This window comes from Barbus barbus, assembly GCF_936440315.1.
Source record: "Barbus barbus genome assembly, chromosome: 1".
NCBI lineage: Eukaryota > Metazoa > Chordata > Actinopteri > Cypriniformes > Cyprinidae > Barbus > Barbus barbus.
In genome coordinates this window covers 46,166,120-46,187,737 of record NC_136729.1, presented here as the reverse complement: position 1 = coordinate 46,187,737, position 21,618 = coordinate 46,166,120, and the positions used below count along the sequence as shown (strand labels likewise).

Below are 21,618 nucleotides of genomic sequence, written 5' to 3'. Positions count from 1 at the left end.
GTTTGATCTCACTGTAGTGGTCTTATTAGTTTGATCTTACAGCTGTTATAATATTGGTTTGATCTAATTACGCTGGTCTGACTGGATTTACCTCACCACTGTAATCTCCCTGGTCATATTTCAAAGGTCTGGTCACTGTTTACTCGCCGGGCTGTTCCCATCTCTGCAATCTACTTAGTCTTACAGTGCTTTTCTTGCCAGTTTGACCTCACTGGGCTGGTTTGAACCTACAGATCTGGCCCTACTGGTCTGATTTCCTATATTGTATCTGCAGCTAAAATAATCACATTTATAATATATGTTGTAAATAGATAAAATTGTATAGTCTGTTGTTTAAATGTACTGTTTCCTAACATCTACCAAAGGGCTTTCTTATTTGAATGAGAAAATGTTAAATTACACAGAGGTTGTTTATTGTGGGCAGGTTAATAGACGTTATGCGCGATCTGTCTGCCCATATGGGATACATTTAAGTTAATTAGCTATTTGTCTTTTCCAAAGTGACTTACAGTACAATTATTATGGGGACAGTCCCACTGGAGCAACCTGAGGTTAAGTGCCTGGATCAAGGACACGATGGCGGCAGGGGAACTCGGTTACTCTCGAGGTCACGAATTGTCCCTTCCAGGATTTGAACCCACAACCTTTTGGGTTACTAGCCCAGATCTTTAACCATCAGATAGATAACTTACTCTCCTTCTCCAAGGGTCATGCTCCTTCTGTTAGGATACATATTCAGTTGTCAGAACAATTTCTCATCTTCTTGTGACACACTGTCCTTTAGCGAAGGACATTTCCATTTCTAGAGTGAGTCTCCTGTTAAGGGAATATGTGTGCATTTTTTCTTTTCAAAGGACGTATAATTTTCTCAGCAAAAAAAAATCTTCAGGGATATGGATCTTATAATATGACAAAACTATTTGAATTTGAATTGTGTAAATTTGAATTATTGACAGGTGTCATTTAACAAAACTGAATATAATGTGGCATTTATCATAGTTCTGAATATGATTTTTTTAAACTTGAATAATGAACATTTGAAATGAAACAACTGAATTTTTTTATGCCAGTTTTTTTAATAGACATGTATTTTCAAACAGCGGATTTTTTGTTCTGAATTCTTTGAATGCAAATATCCAGTTTTAAAAACTACAGCTTCAAGTTTTCAAGATGAAGAAGAAATTCAGAACATCAAATTCAATATTTAAAATTCAAAGTGCAGAAATTCAGACCGTACAGAAAGTAGGTCAGAGGTCATCCACAGGGAAGAGTAGATGATCTCCGAAAAGTAGAACGAAGCATTTACTGCAACCGGGAGGGGATATGTTCGGTTCACTTAGGCTAGTTTTGTCCTGGCCACAAGATATTAACTCGTGGGAGTGTGATAACATGTCTGGCCACAAGATTATTTTGTCGATGTAATCCTGGAATCGTCGCGCAGATAGCAAGCACACTCGGGCCGATTCTGGCTAAAATGCAGCACTGTCGGCTCAGTCTCGGCATCGGTGAGAAGATAATGGGCCAGATCCGCACCGACTCTACAAAACACTTCTGGCTGAGAGACGTTTTTTTCTATCTGGGCCGATCTCGGCTGAAAGCTGTTGTACTTGCGGCAGGTCCACACTCGGTGTAGTTGTGTGTATCTGCCTCTGGCCCGAGTTAGTTTAGTGTCTCTATCTCTGGCCCGAGTTAGTTTAGTGTATCTGCCTCTGGCCCGAGTTAGTTTAGTGTATCTGCCTCTGGCCCGAGTTAGTTTAGTGTATCTGCCTCTGGCCCGAGTTAGTTTAGTGTATCTGCCTCTGGCCCGAGTTAGTTTAGTGTATCTGCCTCTGGCCCGAGTTAGTTTAGTGTATCTGCCTCTGGCCCGAGTTAGTTTAGTGTCTCTATCTCTGGCCCGAGTTAGTTTAGTGTCTCTATCTCTGGCCCGAGTTAGTTTAGTGTATCTGCCTCTGGCCCAAGTTAGTTTAGCGTCTCTATCTCTAGCCCGGGTTAGTTTAGCGTATCTGCCTCTGGCCCGAGTTAGTTTAGCGTCTCTATCTCTGGCCCGGGTTAGTTTAGCGTCTCTATCTCTGGCCCGAGTTAGTTTAGTGTATCTGCCTCTGGCCCGGGTTAGTTTAGTGTATCTATCTCTGGCCCGAGTTAGTTTAGTGTCTCTGCCTCTAGTGTCTCTGCCTCTGGCCCGAGTTAGTTTAGTGTCTCTATCTCTGGCCCGGGTTAGTTTAGTGTATCTATCTCTGGCCCGAGTTAGTTTAGTGTCTCTGCCTCTGGCCCGAGTTCGTTTAGTGTCTCTATCTCTGGCCCGAGTTAGTTTAGTGTATCTGCCTCTGGCCCGGGTTAGTTTAGTGTCTCTATCTCTGGCCCGAGTTAGTTTAGTGTCTCTATCTCTGGCCCGAGTTAGTTTAGTTTATCTGCCTCTGGCCCGAGTTAGTTTAGTGTCTCTATCTCTGGCCCAAGTTAGTTTAGTGTCTCTATCTCTGGCCCGAGTTAGTTTAGTGTATCTGCCTCTGGCCCGGGTTAGTTTAGTGTCTCTATCTCTGGCCCGGGTTAGTTTAGTGTATCTATCTCTGGCCCGAGTTAGTTTAGTGTCTCTGCCTCTGGCCCGAGTTCGTTTAGTGTCTCTATCTCTGGCCCGAGTTAGTTTAGTGTATCTGCCTCTGGCCCGGGTTAGTTTAGTGTCTCTATCTCTGGCCCGAGTTAGTTTAGTGTCTCTATCTCTGGCCCGAGTTAGTTTAGTTTATCTGCCTCTGGCCCGAGTTAGTTTAGTGTCTCTATCTCTGGCCCAAGTTAGTTTAGTGTCTCTATCTCTGGCCCGAGTTAGTTTAGTGTATCTGCCTCTGGCCCGAGTTAGTTTAGTGTCTCTATCTCTGGCCCGGGTTAGTTTAGTGTATCTATCTCTGGCCCGAGTTAGTTTAGTGTCTCTGCCTCTGGCCCGAGTTCGTTTAGTGTCTCTATCTCTGGCCCGAGTTAGTTTAGTGTATCTGCCTCTGGCCCGGGTTAGTTTAGTGTCTCTATCTCTGGCCCGAGTTAGTTTAGTGTCTCTATCTCTGGCCCGAGTTAGTTTAGTTTATCTGCCTCTGGCCCGAGTTAGTTTAGTGTCTCTATCTCTGGCCCAAGTTAGTTTAGTGTCTCTATCTCTGGCCCGAGTTAGTTTAGTGTATCTGCCTCTGGCCCGAGTTAGTTTAGTGTATCTGCCTCTGGCCCGGGTTAGTTTAGTTTCTGGCGGGCCGCTACTAGAATGAAGGAGATCAGCGCCTGAGAGAAAGATCTGGAGGTTAATCCTGAGGAGATTTAGGTGGGCACAGTTCTCAAGAGCAGTACTTCAGCTGCAAAAAGTACGTTATTTAATTTAGTTAATATTCAGTCGCGTGTTGTTTGATGTTTTAAATGCCACGAAGAGTATTTAGATAGTTTCTATTAGGAGGTTTAAGATGATTGCATATGAATATATTGAGTGTTGATGAGTAACGTTAGGCCTAACTGTTTAGAAAACCCATTTCCTGTTTGTGATCCAGAAGCAGGTTACAGTCTTTTTCTCTGGCCCTGGCCCTGTCTTTCTCTAGTAATTGTCTCTAGTTACAGTAAATATTTCATCAGGCATCAGCCAGAACATCGTGCAGGAAAAATGACCAACACAGGAACCTTGTATGAAATATGCAGGGAGTAATTTCCTATTTATGAATCACTGTCTGCCATTGCTTTTCCATTCCATCTCAACCGCAGAATTTATTTCTGTGGGAAATGGGGCTTTGCACGCACACACACACAGACACTTATCTCTAATTTTAGGGGCCAATTACCCAAGGACTCACAAGTGGAAGGTGTGTGAACGTGTTGTAGTAAAAAGGTCAGAGAGCAAATTGAAGGCCGTTATGGGATCGGCAGCATTTGCATACACTGAAAAGCCAGCGATATATTTTTTCAGAGATTAAAATTTGAATGGGATATTAAAATGTCTCTGCAGGAAGGTTATCTGCAAATTTATATATCACAGACATTAAACAGCATTGAAAACGCAACTTGTGTGATGATTTTGCTGTACAGAAGAGAGTGTAAATGGCAGGAAGTCCAAACGACTCATATTGTAAAAAATTTTTTGTAATTTGTACAGAAACAAACAGCAAAAATTCTACAGTAAAATCCAGCTGTTTAACTGTAATTTCCTTATACCACATGAAAAACTAAATGATGTAATGTCGCTATGTCATTTTACTGTAAAATACTATGATTTTTGCAAGTAAAAACTATGATTTATTATATAATTTACAGTGGAAAGCAGTTAAATGACATTATTTTTTATAGATAGATAGATCTTTCTTTCTTTCTTTCTCTTTTATTGCATTTATTTATTTTGATGTAGTTCAAGTAGATGGGTAATTAACATTTTATTACATGTATGGTTATGAGTTTGAAAATACACAGGCACAAATATACAATCCCTTAAAATATATATATATGAAAAATAAAGGTACAACTATTCAATATTAATTCATTTAAATGTTTATTTTTTAAATATTTTTCAGTAACACTTTATTTTGATTGTCCACTTTAGACATTCTACTAACAGTAAGTAACTTTGCAACTACTGTACATGCCAACTAGCAGTCATTCGAGTATTGGTCGACTGTCTGCTTAATATCTTCTAACACTTTATTTTGATGCGTCCACAACATACAACATACTGACTATGAGAAACTTTGCAAGTATATGTCAACTTACTGTACTAACCCTAAACCTACCCTAACGGTCTACTCTGAGAGTTAGTAGACATGTAGTTGCAAAGTTACTTAATGTTTTTTTATGAAATATCTGTATTGACTTATTATTTATAATTAGTAGAGTTACTTATAATTAGTAGAATGTCTAAAGTGCATGATCAAAATAAAGTGTAACCCATTTTTCAAATATTCAATGAATTTACATTTACTTTTAATCATTTAGGACAGTGTTACTCATTGCGCGGCTCGCCAAGCTTTACTTTGTGGCTCACAGTAAATAATAAGATGATATGATCATGCAGTCAATACAGATATTTCATAAAAAAACATTAAAAACAAGCAGGGCTATAACATAACCCATTTAAAAACTCACACCATGTCTAAACCGGACGTGAGTTGTGCGATCCGACAAAAGACAACAGAACCCATCAGAGTATGCAGCGGAGCGGTGTAATTTCTACTGGAGGGAGGAGCGGGTTTTTTAAAAGTCTGAGCATCATGGTTCCCTATCCGTTGGTCACTCCGAGTCACGTCGGTGACCGATGAATTGGGATCTCGCTTAGAGAGACTAATCCACTTCGAGTGTAACTAAACGAGCCAATGCAAATTTGCATGCGATTATTGCATCCAGCTGCTGCTGATCACAGCGTGAGTATAAGTAGGCAGCAGGTGCAGAAGCATATTCAGCTTTTCACTTTGGAGCCGAGTGGTTACATCGTTCTGTTCCTGACTTCTGCTGACGAGTGAATTCAACGAGTTGAGCACGCTCTTCAGAAGACTCTCATTCTGGCGGTACGGCGCTTCAGCAGCGGTGGTTCTTCCTGTCTTGAGTGGATTGCACACATCAGATTGCACTACCCCCTGTTTGTGTTGCAGGCGACCATCTCCCCTGTGCGCTTCAGCACGCTAAAAGAGCTTTTCCCTAAAAAAGCATTCACGGGTGCATTTTTTTAAAGACGACTTTGCATCTGGCAAACTTGACGTTACGTCTTTGTAAATATGACTTTGGTCTTGCTACAGACAACATGTCACCCGTGCGTTTCTGGATGCGGTTGTTACCTGGTGCCGGGTGATGGTCATGATCGCTGCCTCATATGCCTGGGCAGTAAGCATGCTGAGGTGGCGTTCGTGGATGAGGCATCTTCTCATGGTGGGAAGATGATCATCTTGAGAGGGCAGGGCTCGAGAGGAGATCTCCACCGTGTCCAGAGCCCTCGAGGTTGTACGACTGGATTCTCGGGGTAGCTTGCGCTGGTTCTCAGCACCCTGCCTCTGTGCCTCTCTTCCCGGAGGTGCATGGGGAGCTTACCAGTTCGTGAACGGCACCTTTTACTGCCAGAATCTGCCTTGATGGTGGTGCAGCTAGGGGGTATACGGGGGTCCCCCCGGTGGAGCGGTCGGTTGCGATGCAGTTAAGGCGATGCTTATGTGGCCTGTGAAGAAGCTGTCTCCACCTTACGCTATGGCTTTACTGCAGGTTCTTCAGGCTAAAAGCACTGAGGCACATGCACGAGGGTGGTCACAATCCGAAAGTTCTGAAAGAGCTTTGTACCGCTTCTGACCTCGCGCTACAAGCGACGAACGTCCTTGCGCGGTCTCTGGGTGGTGCGATGTCCACAATTGTGGTCCAGGAGCGTCACCTCTGGCTGTGTCTGGTCAATATGGGAATGCTGACAAAGTTCGGTTCCTCAAGGGCCCTGTGTCCCAGGCTGGCCTCTTCGGTGACACAGTCGAGAACATGGCCCAGCAGTTCTCGGCTGCTCAGGAGCAGACTGAGGCGATCCAACACGTTCTACCCCGGCGGGCAGCTGCTGCCTCCACCCATCCGCTGGCTGCAGTGCCCTAGACTTCTCGTCGCCGAGGGTGGCCCCCTGCGTCCGTCCCCGCTCCCACACCACATCCGCTGTCCTTGTTGCCCCGTGTCTTCACGAAAGTTACAGAGGCAGCCCTCTTCCCCTGAGAGAACAGGGCATTTGCATTCTCAACTACCTCGATGACTGACTCATACTGGCTCAGTCTCAGGATAAGTTGTGCGAACTCAGGGACCTGGCGATCTCGCACCTCAGCCAGTTTGGCCTTCGGGTCAACTGGCAAAAGAGCAAACTCTCCCCGACGCGGAGGATCTCTTTTTTCGGTATGGAGTTGGATTCGGTCGATCAGACAGCATGCCTCACGCAGGAACGTGCTCAGTCGGTGTTGAACTGCTTGAATACATTCAAGAGCAGGATGGCGGTACCACTGAAATAATTTCAGAGGCTCCTGGCGCATATGGCAACACTGGCTCCATGGCCGAGTCCCGAGGTCAGACCTTTTTTCCGGGCAGGAGTGCCCCTGGAACAGGTCTCCAGGCATGCTGTGGTGGGGGGCCAGACTCGACGGGCTTGCAGTGTCGGGGGTTTGTACGGGCCCCCAACTGCGCTGGCACATAAGTTGCCTAGAGTTGCTGGCAGTATGCCTGGCCTTGAACCGTCTCAAGAGGCGCTTACAAGGCAAGCACGTACAGGTCCACACGGACACACTGTGACCGTTGCATACATCAACTGACAAGGTGGTTTACACTTCCGTCACATGTCACAACTCGCCCGCCACCTCCTCCTATGGAGTCAGAAGCATCTGAGGTCGCTTCGTGCCATTCACATTCCGGGCTTGCTCAACCAGGCAGCCGACGAGCTGTCACAAGCTGCGCTCCCCGGAGAGTGGTCTGAGAGTGATTGAGAGACCTCTCATTGCCAGTTGTTTACTCCCTGACCGAGGAAACACTCGGCACAGACGCACTGGCACTCAGCTGGCCGCGGGGGCTCCGCTAGTGTGCATTCCCCCCAGTGAGCCTTCTCGCACAGACATTGGGCAAGATCAGGGAGGACGAGGAGCAGGTCTTGCTCGTGGCGCTGTACTGGCCCACTCGGACTTGGTTCCTAGAACTGATGCTCCTCGTGACAGCCCCTCCTTGGCAGATTCCTCTGAGGAAGGATCTACTGACTCAGAGACGGGGCACCTCATGGCACCCACGTCCAGACCTCTGGAACCTTCATGTCTGGTCCCTGGACGGGACGCGGAGTTTCTAGGTGATCTAGAGGTAGTTGACACCATCGCTTCTTCTCATCGAGAAGACGCCCGGATGTGCCCGATCAGAGTCGTGCTGTCCTTCTTGCAGCAAGGGTTGGAGCGAAGGCTGTCTCCCTCTACCCTTAAAGTCTATGTGGCTGCAATTGCTGCCAACCACGACCCCGTGGGAAGTCGGTGGGGAAGCATGACTTGGTCATCAGGTTTCTTAGGGGGGCGAGAAGGCTAAATCCTCCACAGCCCCCCTCTATACCCTCTTGGGACATGTCTCTAGTGCTCAGAACACTACAGCAGGGCCCTTTCAAGCCTTTGCAGCTAAAGTTGAGCTAAAGATTCTTTCGATGAAGACTCTGCTCCTGCTGGCATTGGCCTCCATCAAGAGGGTAGGGGACCTGCACGCATTTTCCGTCGATGATTCGTGCCTAGAGTTTGGGCTGGCTGACTCCCAGGAAATCCTGAGGCCCCGGCCTTGCTATGTGCCCAAGGTTCCCACTACTCCCTACAGGGACCAGGTGGTGAACCTGCAAGCGCTGCCCTCGGAGGAGGCAGACCCAGCCCTAGCTTTGCTTTGTCCTGTCCGAGCATTGAGATGCTATGTGGACAGGACGCAAAGCTTCAGGACCTCAGACCAGCTGTTTGTCTGTCACGGAGGCCGGCAGAAGGGGAATGCCGTCTCCAAGCAGAGGATGGCCCACTTCAGGGAAGGAGGGTTACATACGAGACGTTTTCACTTGCTCCAAGAGTGCTCCACCACCGCTTCATCACGAGTACAATTCATGCCAGTGGCCCGTAATATAACTGTATATTTAGCAAGAATTCACATGTTAAACATATTTAGCTAGCTTGATAGAGAAGGATCACTGAAATAAAAAAGAATGTGAAGGCTATGATGACTTGAGCTGATGTTATAGTTCTCAAGGAATTTGTAACTTTGTTCCTTCTGATACTGAATATTTCCAGGTGAAAGCATGATGGGGGAAGTCGTGGCCTAATGGTTAGAGAGTCGGACTAGTAATCGAAAGGTTGCGAGTTCGAGCCCCCGGCCGGCAGGAATTGTAGGTGGGGGGAGGGAATGTCCAGCGCTCTCTCCACCCTCAATACCACGACTGAGGTGCCCTTGAGCAAGGCACCGAACCCCCAATTGCTCCCCGGGCGCTGCAGCATGGCTGCCCACTGCTCCGGGTGTGTGTTCACGGTGTGTGTGTGTGTGTGTGTGTGTGTGGATTTGTTCACTACTCACTGCTGTGTGTGTGCACTTGGATGGGTTAAACGCAGAGCACCAATTTCGAGTATGGGTCACCATACTTGACAATACGTCACGACTTTACTTTACTTATTTAAACTAGTACTGCGACACTTATTCACACGCAATCGCTCTCTCAATAATGCATTTAAACAAATGTAGCTAATCTTACAGTGCTACTTCATCTGATTTCGAATGAGCAGAAATCTGTAAGAAATTAAGCAATTATAGTAAAATAACTGATGAAAACATACTGTTCTATTCATCAGAAACAAAATTGGCACTGCAAAAAGCAGCAGGTAGGCTATACCTTAATGCTGATTTTAGCTTGTCATGTGGTAGGAAAAAAAGTTTACACACTTCCAATAAATGCTTTGAAACTCTCCTGTTAATGTATTTATTGTATTTTATTATCCTCTCTTCTTTTAATATACGTTATGAACAGAACTATGATATTTCAAACATACTGAAACACTTTAGACACGGAGCGAAGGCGTTGTTTATGATATCAGTGAGCGAGAAGAGGAGCGGGAGCAGGGAGCTAGAGCTGGAGCTGGAGCGGAGTGATTATTAAATGCTCGGAGCGCGGAGAGGAAATTGTTGGCGCTCCACTCCGCTCACATACTCTGGAACCCATTGATGTTGTCTACACTGCATGCGGTGCGATCTGTTCAAACCAGCCCAGTGAGGTCAGCGTAGCAGATCTATTCCGCCAAGACCAAATACATTAACTTTGTCATGTATATTACCATAGCCCCTTTCACACTGCACGTTGGTCCCGGAACATTGCCAGAAAATTGCCAGAGTGCCTTCTGTGTGAATGCAACCACAACCCGGGATTGATTCCGGGACCAATCCCGGGTTGGGGACCTAGTAACATTGCCGGGTTCAGTCCCGGAACGAGCGCTGTGTGAACAAAAGCCGGATAAATGCCGTAAAGGCTGATGACGCGCGTTATCATGCGACTCTTTTACCAGGTGTTTTGAAGGCAGATCAACATTCACACAACGAAAAATGTGTAAACTGGAATGAAGCAGCGATCGGAGCTCCTCACTATCCGCGCTGAAGCTGAAATCGTTCGCCAGTTTAGTGAAATGTTGCGCGGAGCATTATATACGTCACATGATGACGTCACGTGTCATTCCGGAACATTCACGAGTAAATATATTTTAAATGTACTAAATTGCAACTTCGTCATTACAAATATATTTAAATACATGACATATCAGTTTCAATAGAAATTACACTACAGTAAATTTTAGTTAATCATAAATGTGTGCCAGTACATTCAGCAGTACTTTAACCATATTTCAAAGACAATAGAAGTAATTATTAAAATATTTATGTACTTAAATCATCTTTAAGTTCTAAATGCATTTAATATAAATTAAATTTATTATACATGTTCGTTTAATACCAGTTAACATGCAGTTATTTGTCAGGAAACATCACATTCATTTCACAATTAAGAATGTTTTTATTTCTGTAATAAATAATCTTTTTAAAATATGCTTTTCTTTTCCACAAGGTTAAGCCTGACTTTGTTCATTTTCGGCTTTAGATTGCTTATTAAAGCCTGTTAGTATACTGTTGTCTGATTAATATTCTCTAATCACACATTTGGTACAGAATATGGAGTAAATTGTTTCTCATTTTACTACAACATTGTTGTTTAAAGCAGCATGAAGTTTAGCTTCAGAAGAGAATGTGTAGATGTTAAGCATAGATCAAGGTTTAATACGGTAAATAAAACAGTGCCATTTGATGAGGTTTAATCTTAAATGAGTTTGATGCTCCTGCACTACATTTGACCTTCCTTTTTTTTGTGTATGAAATAATCACTGCTTAGTAGTTCATTTTAAGTTTTGGCAGTAAAATCAGCACAAAAAAAGGCAGAATGTTCAGGCTTCTGTTCTGCATGCAAGCAAAGCAAATAGTAATTTATTCTGTCAAGCTTCAAAAAGCTGCATTACGGTGCACAAGCATTGCAAGTCTTCTGAAGGCAGACAGTGGCTTTTTTTGGGAGAAACACTTCTAAAGGCTCCATTTATTGAAAACAAGCGTGAAAAGCGAGACATGGCGCCTGACATCTCATTTGGTGTTTCACAAAAGAAAGAAAATAATACTGTTGAAACGACATGAAGTGAGAGAATATTCCTGCTGAACTCTTTCTTTAAGCCACATTTAAATCTGTGAAGGTCCTCACCTTTATATTATTCTTTGAAGCCCTGCTTTCAGTAAGACGATATCTTGTTTTGAAATGAATACTTTTCATATTTTTGCATAATCTCATGATGTATTGCTGAATGCAAAGCAAGCAAACATCAAAGTGTCCGGCGAGGAAACACTTTTATATTGGGGAAAGTCAAAACGTTGATCAGAGAGGACTGACCTCAAATTTTAGCTTAAAAATGTTGTATTTTTATTTGTAAAGGAAATTGTATCATTTAGATTATGCATATGGTCGCCATATCTTTTTTTTTTTTATTTATTTATTTGATTATATTTTTTTTCTGTTTCATTAGTCAATTTCATTAGTCCTGCATATAATTAATTTTCACAATTATATATGTAGTCTGAAAAAATCGGCATGCATAAAAATCATAATAAAATTACAGAAATGCTGTTTAAAGTACTTAAAGCAATACACAAACAAACGTTTTTCATATTTTCTTTGAAAAAAAAAAAATATTTTTGGGCATACATGTTATTACAGGATATTTCAAGCTATTTTGATGTATTGTTTCCAACAATTACATTCTAATATGCCTCATCCACTTAACTTATTTTCTGCATATTAATGTATGTAAACCCTGTGGAGGAATCAAACACAGGACTGAATAAATGAAGATGGACGCAGATCATGAAAACATCAGCAAATATGTTTAATTAACAATAGAAGGTAAAACTCTCCCTCTTCTTCACTTCAAAGCTTAAAAATGGCTTGATTGCTTAACTGTTGGGGTCGTGACTAGCAACATTAGCAACATGGATCCCGTGAGATTAGCCAATTAGCATCAGGTCTTCAGACTCAGTAATTGATGACAAAGTAGAATTGACTTTTTTTTGCATTTTAAAGGAAACTTGTCAATATTTTTTAAAGACATACCCAGAGGAATTGAATGCCAGTATATTTCAACAGTATGTCTATCCACATTGTTCAGTTCGACATGCTGCTTAATTTCACAATTCATTCACCACATGAAAATGTATATCATCATAAATAAATATAATATAATAAATACATATAAAAATAAAATATTTTTGAATGAATTAAATGTGAAGTTGAGTGAAGGGGTTGATAAATTAAGTATAAAATAATTTATATAATAAATTTTATATTTTATTATAATTAAATATTAATGTTTTATATATTAATTTTAAAGCACATATTATAAACATTTTTCTAAACATGTTTGTAGCAAATAATTGAAATTCAGTAACTTGGAGCTGTTATGAATTTTTAATTGTTACCACATGTTTCATGCATTTGTTGTTTAATACATATTTACTCCTTTTCCCTTTTAAATTATTGAAATGTGATCAAATTGGTAGTTGGTATAAAATAATTTTAAAAAGGAAATTTGATTAAATACTGTATATTTATGTACAAAAATTTAAGACTGATATCCATGTTTTTGTATTAGGTTTGAGAATGTCAGTTACTGTATTTGCTGTATTTTATTATAGTTTCTAGGTTTTTGTTTTTATTCCATTTTTTTAAGTTATACTTTCACATGAAAATGAGAAATGTCACTTTTACAACTATAGCTGAAATAGCATGTTTTTAAAAATATTATAAATCATATAAAAACAAAATGAATTTTATTTTTTTCTAGTTAACAAATATTTGATTGTTTTTTAGTTGTTATAGTTATAACCTGGCACAACATAAACACAGCCGAGTCCAGCTCAAAAACATTATCGAACGCTCACCTGTGTTGTAACCGGAGTAGATTTTACCGTCAGCTCGTCATCATGAGTGTCCGATACGATCCAGACACCAGCGCTTACTTTACACAACTAACAATTCAACACCGACAAGCAAATTAACCAGCTGACCTGATACAGACGACCTGTTTCTTTCTCTAATCTACCTCTCACTGTCTTTCTCTCTCTCTCATTCCCCAGATAATACAGTGCAAATGAGCCGTGTGTCTATGGCTACAGGTGAGCCTGTGTGTGTTACACAACCCAGAGCAGAGCAGAACACACCCACGAGTGCAGCTGCGCTCCTCTGATCAGACGCTCTGTGTTTATGATCACTCTGCCTGGCATTACGCAGCTCACAGTAAATCAGATTCCAGTGTGACCAGTTAATAATCAGCTAAGAGCGAGCAGAAAATATCTGACGAGTTTTACAGCAGCAGTAAAGCCATCCTCAGATGAACTGAAGGGCCTGAGACTATGAAAGAGAAACTAATGAATCTGCACATCTCTTCATTAAGCCCGTCAAATCAATTATATAACAAATTTATAACATGAAATACCTTTCATGACACATTTATCACATTAATCAATATTTGTTGAGAAAATCCCCAAAATTAAGACAATTTTAAGTATGTTACATCATTGTGGCAAATGAGTAAATCATTGAAAAGACATTATAAAAAATGACTTTTGAGTTTCGTTTAATTTCCGTATTATCAAACACAAGCCATTGGCCTTCAGTTCATTTTGTTTATCGGAAAGGTGATTATAACAGGATAGCCCTTATGAAAATTAACCATGCTTTTATTATAGTAAAAGTGTAGTAACTATGTTTTTTTGTTTTTTGTGTGTGTGTGTATTGATTACCATTTGTTATATTCCATCCTTTTAACTTATGTGTGAAGATGGATAAATAAAAAAATATTAAAAAAAATCAGTTATGGTTTTCAGAAAAACAAGAACATGTTTAAAAACACTCTTAAAACAAGCACATATTCTGAGCAATATCACACTTGTAGCCAAGTGACAAAACTCTGTGTACTTGTGCTATATCGGTGTCACATCTGATCAGGCTCCCATCCTTGAAAGGCAGCCCTCAGCTGAATATTGATCTCTGTCCTCTTCCTGTTTCTGCCACATCAGTTCCTGTCTTGTCATTTCCTGTTACCATGTATTTAAGCCATGTGTTTCCACTACCATTTTGCGAAGTCTTACTAAGCATTCTTCCATGCCATTGCTGATGTTTGTTGTTATGACCATTGCTTTTGTTCTCCTGACTACCGTTTCTGGACTACTGTTTTGGATTTGTCTGCCACTGGATTGTTTTCTCAATATTTTGACTCAAGCCTGTGACCTGACTAGGAGCTGTGATTATTCTTTGAACTTGGATCACTGAATAAAGACCCGCATATGAAATCCACTAGGCCTACCTCTTCCTTACAGAATACTTCACCTGGCAAGGATCCAGCAGAGGTTTCTCAACTCCTGTCAACCATTGAGTATCAAAATGATCTGCTCAAGCATTTTCAAACCCAGTTGTTGAGACTGCAAGCTGCCAACGAACACTTGACACCATACATTTGTTCCCTTCCTGCCCCACAACCTGACCCAGTAAGATTCGCTCTACCTGATAAATTTGATGGTTCTCCTGACAATTGTACGTTTTTTTTTTTTGCGACAGTGCTCTATCTATTTTTCAAATCAACCTCAAGTTTTTAGTCAAGATCATACACAATGTTCCTTTATTATGACTTTGCTGACCGGGAAGGCACTAGAATGGGCTACAGCAGTTTGGGATCATGACACACGTGTTCGACAGTCATACAATTATTTCACTCAACTGATTTGCGATGTCTTTCAATATCCTGCTGGCAGTATGGATGCAGCAGCTCAGTTAACTCAGTTACGCCAAGGCAACAGACCAGCTTCTGATTATGCTATCAAGTTTTGCACTCTTGCTGCACAAAGTGGGTTTAATGATATTGCTTTGAAGCACATTTTTTGTTCTAGTCTGTCTGCTAAGTTACAAGCAGAATTAGTATGCAAAGAAGACTCGCTTGACTTTTCGCAGTTTGTTACCCTTGCTATCAAGATTGACAATATCTTGCGATCACAGCCTAGTCCCAAATCTAACCTAGCTTATCATGTGCCTACTACTGCGGTTCAAGTACCAAGTCAGTCTGGTCCTACGGAAGCCATGCAAATGGGACGAACTCATATACCACCTGATGAACGGAGACGACTACTCAATCAGCTCTGCTTCTACTGTGGTGAATCAGGTCATCGCTGTTCCCACTGTCCTGCTAAACCTGCTGCCAACTCCTCTCCAAGTCACTTTTTTAATACTTTACAAATTGGTCTATGCTTATCACTTGCCATTATTTTTTTCTGTCGCTAACCAAGACCACCAGCATTAATAGATTCTGGAGCTGCTGCTAATTTGATTCATCAAGATTTAGTGAAACAGCTGAACATCCCCACGAACAAATGTGAACCATCTATTACTGGTACTGCCGTAGATGATGCTCCCATTGGAAAATGTTGTATCACCCATCAAACTCTTGTTGGCCTATTTTACATTGAAGAAATCACTTTCTATGTCATCTTATCACCACAAAACCCAGTTATCCTAGCATATCCTTGGCTGTCTACTCACAATCCACAGTTTTCATGGAAGGAGAAGGAATTGATCCATTGGTCTCCTCATTGTCATACCCACTCTCTGGAACTCCCCACTAAAGCTACAGATTGCATTACCCAACTCATCAAGAATCTCTTTCCTTTGCCAGATAACATCCCCAATGAGTATGCAGACATAGCCAAGGTATTTAGTAAAGAGAAGGCCACCAAATTGCCACCACATCGCCCCATGGGCTGTGTCATTGATCTTCTTCCTAACACTTCTCCCCCTAAAGGCCGTGTTTATCCCCTTTCAGTTCCTGAAACCAAGGCCATGGGAAGACATATTGAAGAAGCATTGTCAAGCATTGATTTATTAGATCATCCACCTCTCCTGCAGCATCTGGGTTTTTCTTTGTTGAAAAGAAAGATGGAGGCCTACGACCCTGTATTGACTATCGAGCACTCAATGTAATCACTGTTAAGAATCGCCATCCTTTGCCTCTTATCCCATCTTCTCTTGAAGAGGTGTGGGAAGCCCTCTATTTCACCAAGTTGGACCTCAGATCTGCCTACAATCTCATCAGAATCCTGGAAGGTGATGAATGGAAGACGGCTTTTCTCACCACCAGGGGGCACTGCGAGTACTTGGTTATGCCATACGGGCTTGCCAATACACCTTCAGTTTTCCAATCCTTTGTTAATTAAGTTTTCAAAGACCTCCTGAATCAGTGTGTGATTGTCTACATAGACGACATCCTGGTCTACTCACGCTCTATTGAAGAACATATCATTCATGTCAGAACTGTCTTGACCCGCCTGCTCCAGAATAACCTTTTTGTTAAGGCTGAAAAATGTGAATTCAACTCCATGGAATGCCAGGCAAGTTACACTCTTGTGCATTCTTCTCACGAAAGTTATCCCAGCTGAAAGCAGTTACGATATTGGGAGCAAGGAATTACTATCTATCAAGGCTGCTCTCGAAGAATGGAGACACTGGTTAGAAGGTGCACTCCATCCATTTCAAGTTATTACAGACCACAAGAACCTACAGTATAACAAGGACGCCAAGCGGTTGAAGCCATCTGGAGCCATCCTCTCCAGAATGCCCGGCTGGCAAGGTCTATGATCCATCCAGTCTTCAATCCAGAATCATTCAATAGGTCCACACGTCCCTCGCTTCTGGACATCCTGGAATTATTCGTACCACAGCTTTGGTCAGAAATTAATTTTGGTGGCCCACATTGTCTGTTGACGTCAACAATTATGTGACAACATGTCAGATCTGTGCTCAGTCATGAACGTCGCAACAACCACCTGCAGGACTTTTGGAACCACTACCTTCTGCCTACCTATTTCGGGAGATCTTGGATTCTCGTAGGAGGGGGGGATCAACTGCAAAACCTTGTAGATTGGGAGGGATATGGCCCAGAGGAGAGATCGTGGGTAGCAGGCATATCTTGGACCCATCACTTATCAAAGACTTTCACCGAGCTCACCCAGATCGTCCGGCACCCAGACCCAGGGGTCGTCCTAGGAGAAGAACACCTGGAGGTGTTCCTGGAGGGGGGGAAACTGTAACATCTGATCAGGCTCCCATCCTTCAGAGGGAGCCCTCACCTGAATATTGAATTCTGTCCACTTCCTGTTCCTGCCACATCAGTTCCTGTCTTGTCATTTCCTGTTACCATGTATTTAAAGGTGCCATAGAATGAAAAACTGTCTTTACCTTGGTATAGTTAAATAGTAACAGTTCTGTACATGGAAATGACATACCTTGAGCCTCAAACACCATAGTTTTCTCCTTCTTATGTAAATATTGTGAATAAAAAAATACCACTGAAAAACACGCAAATCAGAACATAACACTGACTACGACGCAATAGTTGAGATCACTACGCCCCCAACATTTGCATAAACTCGCCCTTGTTCTAAGCCAGCCGCCAGCTGAACCATCAGAAGTTCTGCAGGTATTGTAAATAAACAAGCACGGACAACAGCGAAAATGGCAGATCATGGAATTAAATGTTATGTTCCAGACTGTGCAGGGGACTTGAACTGAAGGGATGGATTGGTGTCTTTATTCAGAAAGACACAGAAAGCAAATAACGCGTTCTACTAACATAATGCAAGCCACTAAAGGGACATGGTTAGCTCTTTGCTAGCTGTAGCCTGTTACACTGCAGTACATAAGATTTCACTTACCACATAAACAGAGTAAGGAGAGATGAGGATGATGGCAAATGATTTACAGATCCTGAGCACCACTGACAAGCATCTGATCTTGTAAAATGTGTGGTAAGTACTGTCGCTCCATAATATAAACAGAGTTTGTGCAATCGCGTATCTTGAAAGTGAAACTATAACGCGATAGACCGATCATTCAAAAGCATTTTCAATGCCTCGCATATTAATAACGGCTCCCTGATGCCCGCATTTTATATACAGTAAAATTACCCGACGATATAACTGCGAGAGAAAGTATTTAAATATATATTTTCCTCCCTGTGTTTCCTTCTTACTGTGAGTTACTGAAATGAGCCGCACTGTGAAACAGCCAATCAGAGCACAGCTCAACATTGAGCAGCACTCTGAAACAGCCAATCAGAGCAGAGCTCATCATTATTCATGACCCTGCCAAATAAGCCAATAACAGACCAATTAATTCTAGGGAGAAATCCTAGTTTTGTAAATGGACATGTAAAATCGTTTCTGGAGATTTTTTGCCCTTACCTAAGCCACATACCGTCTATGTAGATATCAGAGAACAATTTAAAATACTGTATCAATGCATTCTATGGCACCTTTAAGCCATGTGTTTCCACTGCCATTTTGCGAAGTATTACCAGTTCCATTGCCTTACTAAGCGTTCTTCCATGCAATTGCTGATGTTTGTTGTTATGCCCATTGCTTCTGTTCTCCTGACTCCCGTTTCTGGACTACTGTTTTGGATTTGTCTGCCACTGGATGTTTCTCAATATTTTGACTCAAGCTTGTGACCTGACTAGGAGCTGTGAATACTGTTTGAACTTGGATCACAGATCATTGAATAAAGACCCAAATATGGAATCTACTGGGCCTACCTCTTCCTTACAATCGGCACGGCTGTGATTCGACCGTATGAGGATGCAGGCATGGCCGGACTTACCATTGGACTTCACTGGGCTGAAGCCCATGGGCCCTGCCTTTGCCCGTTTATGTTTGATTTGTTCAGTTATATGCCAGTCAGAAATTATTAGCTGCATTTCCACTGCGCACAAGGGCTAAACAGGCCAGACAAGGCTAACAGTTTCCAAATACGACCATAATCAAACAGCATAAACTGGTATGATTATTTCACAAAGAAAAAGGATACGTATTGATTGCGTCTGCACCGATTAGTTTGCTATTACATGGCTCACTTTAAACAGCTCTATTAAGCCTTTAGCCTAAAAGAGCGCACATATAAAGATAATGATAAATTTGTGAAATGTTCACGCCTCATTTCATTACAGATGAAGATACTATATTATATTAATACTCTACTAAATTATGCATTCTGCAGAGTTTTGAGTACTCTCTCCCATCTCACTGCCATCACACATGGGGCAGAAATGTCATAGAAATGGTTAAAAAAAAATTTAAATATCCATTTAATGAGTTTCTGTTTTTATAACATATGTCTATGATAGAACTTAGCCTATCACTCAAACAAGAGTCCTGTTTTTTTGTTCTTTTTGTTTTTTCCCAAAATATCTGCACCATCACAAAATTCCGTTTTGCTCCTTCAGAAAGAAAATAGAACAAACAGCAGAACTGCTTTAGAGACATTCAGAGCCAGCAGCAAATTCCAGAAGATCTGGCCGAGGTGTGGCGCTCTCTCCATGGGTTTATGAGCGCTGAAAGGCTGCTGACAATCTGGAGCTCACATCTCCTAAATCATTGAAGCAAATTTTCACAAAAAAGTTCATTAACAAACCGCACATTTGAAGTCTTACAAACTCTTAAAACTACATTTCATGACACAAAAACAGTATTATTAATAAAAAAATATAATGGATTTGGGTGTCCGCCATGACACTCGCTGTGAGAAATACCGCAAGCGGAGAAATGCAAACAGTGAAACGGCTGGAGTAGCGATATCACTAGAATATCAGAATCAGAATGAGCTTTATTGCCAGGTATGTTTACACATACAAGGAAATTGTTTTTGTGACATAAGCTTCCAGAGTGAAACAGAATGACAGTGACATAACAAAAACCACAAATAATAAAAAGAGGAATTAAAAAATAGAACAAGTAAATGAGGAATAACAATATACAAATTGAAAATTGTATGTAGAGGTATATAACAATAGGCAGTTTTGTATATACAGGTATATTATGTGCAAATTTAAATAGTATGTGCTTTAGATAAATAAGTGTATAAGTGTATAAATAGTGTGTGTTCCACAATTATTGTCAAGTGTTCATGAGATGGATTGCCTGAGGGAAGAAACTGTTCCTGTGCCTGGCCGTTCTGGTGCTCAGAGCTCTGTAGCGTCGACCAGACGGTAACAGTTCAAAGAGGGAGTGTGCTGGATGTGAGGGGTCCAGAGTGATTTTACCAGCCCTTTTTCTCACTCTGGATGAGTACAGTTCTTGGAGAGTGGGGAGGGTTGTACCAATGATTCGCTCAGCAGTCCGGCTACCCTCCGTAGTCTTCTGAGGTCAGATTTAGTAGCTGAGCTGAACCAGACAGTTGGAAGTGCAGAAGACAGATTCAATGATGACAGAGTAGAACTGTTTCAGCAGCTCCTGTGGCAGGTTGAACTTCCTCAGCTGGCGAAGAAAGTACAACCTCTGCTGGGCCTTTTTAACAATGGAGTCTATGTGAATGTCCCACTTCAGGTCCTGGGAGATGGTGGTGCCCAGGAACCTGAATGACTTCACTGTTGTTACAGTGCTGTTCATGATGGTGAGTGGGGGGAGAGCAGGGGGGTTTCTCCTGAAGTCCATGATCAACTCCACAGTTTTGAGCGTCTTCAGCTCCAGGTTGTTAAGACTGCACCAGACAGCCAGCTCCTTAATCTGTAAGCAGACTCGTCACCGTTTTTTTTATATTGCACTCCTGGAAAAATCTCTCAGCCAATTAGATTCGAGGACCAGAAAGAAGCATTATATAAATATATAACACACACACCCACACACGCGCAGTCTGACTGTTTTTAGTTGCAATGTTAAAAGAGCTCAATCTCAAAGTCTTTATTATAATATGTTTTCTAGATATGGCTCAAATTCCTTCTAAAATGTAAATTAATTAGATATTTGTGCATGTTTTATCATTTGTCAAATAAAAACATCACCCCTCCACAATGATTTGCGTGATGTAAGTCATTCATGAAGCACAAGTGGTGCTGGATGAGCTACATGAAAAAACCAACAACAATGTGTGTTGTAAAAATAATCAACCAAATGCAAAAAAATAAAAATAAATACAGAAGCACTGCAAAAAATAGCCATTTTAATTAGTGTATTTGTCTTTACTGCCCCAAAGGAAGACGCTATAGGCCACGCTTCAAAGAAAGACTTTCAAAGCCCTGAAATGCAAATTAAACAAATCAATAAACACCGAAAGTGTCAGAGGAATAAGTTGTGAATATGCCGTCTCACATCGCTTTCCCCAGACTCGACACAGCTCTGGTGTGAATACATATTTAATTGAGTGTAGATTTGTTTCATCGTGTACATTATTTGGCATTTATATACTCAATCTTGAGAGGTAAGCATCTATTTTTGAATCCACTTCCGTGTTTAGGTGATGCACAGCACACGTATATCACACCAGCCAATATATTTTATGAACATACATAACCTGTGCCCTACAATATGAAAATCAGTTCCAGTTATGAAGAAAGCCATAATAGTTACTGAACACAAAGGTCATAAACCTAGAAAACAAAGCTGTGTCATAAATGCTGTAGATGTATTATGTATACAGGAGTGACTGCTTCAGGGACAGAGGTCAAGGGCTTCATGGGAGGAAACCTGATACTGCTATGTAATGTCATGTTGCAGTGTGACGCAGCA

General features: G+C 41.7%; 1 protein-coding gene across 1 annotated transcript in view; it reads right to left on the bottom strand.

Annotated features, from left to right (window-relative positions):
- The window catches only part of LOC306872514 (phospholipid-transporting ATPase ABCA1-like), a 151,931-nt gene extending 138,726 nt beyond the window's left edge, over positions 1-13,205 (bottom strand). Inside the window, exon 1 of the mRNA XM_079421115.1 lies at positions 12,958-13,205. The gene's annotated coding sequence lies outside the window, so the exon portion shown is untranslated. The remainder of the gene's footprint in view (positions 1-12,957) is intronic.
- Positions 13,206-21,618: the final 8,413 nt, after the last annotated feature.